General features: G+C 32.2%; 1 non-coding gene across 1 annotated transcript; it reads left to right on the top strand.

Moving 5' to 3' along the window:
* The first annotated feature begins 533 nt into the window (after positions 1 to 533).
* Positions 534 to 638, top strand: LOC112646396 (U6 spliceosomal RNA). The gene has a single exon (XR_003127628.1). It is a non-coding gene; the product is annotated as a U6 spliceosomal RNA (small nuclear RNA).
* The last annotated feature ends 871 nt before the right edge of the window (positions 639 to 1509 follow it).

Genomic DNA, 1509 nt, shown 5'->3' on the forward strand with positions numbered 1-1509 from the left:
ACCTAGGTAACTTTATTTTTTATTCTTTATAAATTCCTTAGGAGAAAGGGATACATTATGGAATTTTACGATGGTTCCCAATATGGATGCCAAGAACGATACTAGTTCATATGGGTACCAGCAGGGTGTGCAAGGACTGGATTTACCATAGTGTTGTAATATGGAATAATTTCTAACATTCCTCAAAGGTGGTGGGTGTATGTAAGATGCTACAACATTATCTGAGTGGGCATTTCTTTGATTGCAAGCGAAGCTAAACATTTCCCCACATGCTTGTTTACTAGTAGCATCTCTGTTTTCATGAATTGTCTTCTTCAGTTCTTCACCAGTTTAGAGATTTAAGTTTTTGGTGTCAATATACATAAGCTCTTTACATGAACTTGTTCTATATTTTCTGTGAATGCTTTCTCCAGATGATATTTTTCCTTTAATTTTAGTTCTAGCTTTGCCAAATGGTTATTTTTTTCTAAAATGTACAAACTGTCCATCCTTTGTAATTTCTTCCAACTTAACTTATAAAGTTATTATCCCTTGTGCTTGTTTTAGCAGCACATATGCTAAAGTTGGAATGACACAGAGAAGATTAGCCTGGCCTCTGTGCCAGGATGACACACATTTGTAAGGTGTTCCATAATTTTTATGGTGTAAGAATTATATCTCAGTAAAGCTGTTACAAGAAAAACAACAACAACAAAAAAATCCCCTGGAACTTATCTTCCCTCTAAAGATCTGAAACAGTACAGTAAAACAAGTTCCTTTTCAGAGGTGAAGGTTTTATTTAAGTTTTTCCTATTCATATTCACTTGTGATATGTGACTATAATTTTCTTTTTGTGTGTTTTTACCTTTATCAGGTTTTAGGAAGAAGATCATGCTTGCCTAATGAACGTGAAGGTACTCTTATCTCTTTTTGCCCTCTGGATGTTTTATACAACATCGGAATTATCTGTTTCTTAAAAGCATGAAAATTATTCTTGTGGAAATGCTGGGACCAACTACATTTTTTACATTGTTATCAGATAATTTCTTCAATTTCTTCCTGGGTTATTATTCTGTTTAGATTTATATTTCTTGAGTTATTTTTAGTAATCTGTATTTTTCTAGAAATTATTCATTTCATGATGATTTTCACTTATTAGCCAATAACATCCTCCTTGGATTTGCAGAAAAAAATCCGTTTTCTATATTTTGTCCTATCTCCTTCCTCATTTCTAATTAAAAAATGTTCCCTTAATTGTATTTGTCAGAAATTTGTTTACTTGAGTAGTCTTATCAAAAAGACAGCATTTGAACTCATTTATCATTCTACAGCTTTATGTTTTACAATTTATTTCAACCTTTATCTTCATTTACTGCTTCTTTTAAAATTACGTTTTCCCTTAACTTTTAAATGGAAGCTTTTGTTACTATCAACTTGGATAATCCCAGCCTGAAAGGATTCTGAAGATGGAAATGAGTTTGAGGGAGAAAAAGTAATGTAGTATCATGATACATTTATGAGTCAGGGACC

Source organism: Canis lupus, chromosome 6, assembly GCF_003254725.2.
Source record: "Canis lupus dingo isolate Sandy chromosome 6, ASM325472v2, whole genome shotgun sequence".
In the NCBI taxonomy this organism is placed as follows: Eukaryota; Metazoa; Chordata; class Mammalia; order Carnivora; family Canidae; genus Canis; species Canis lupus.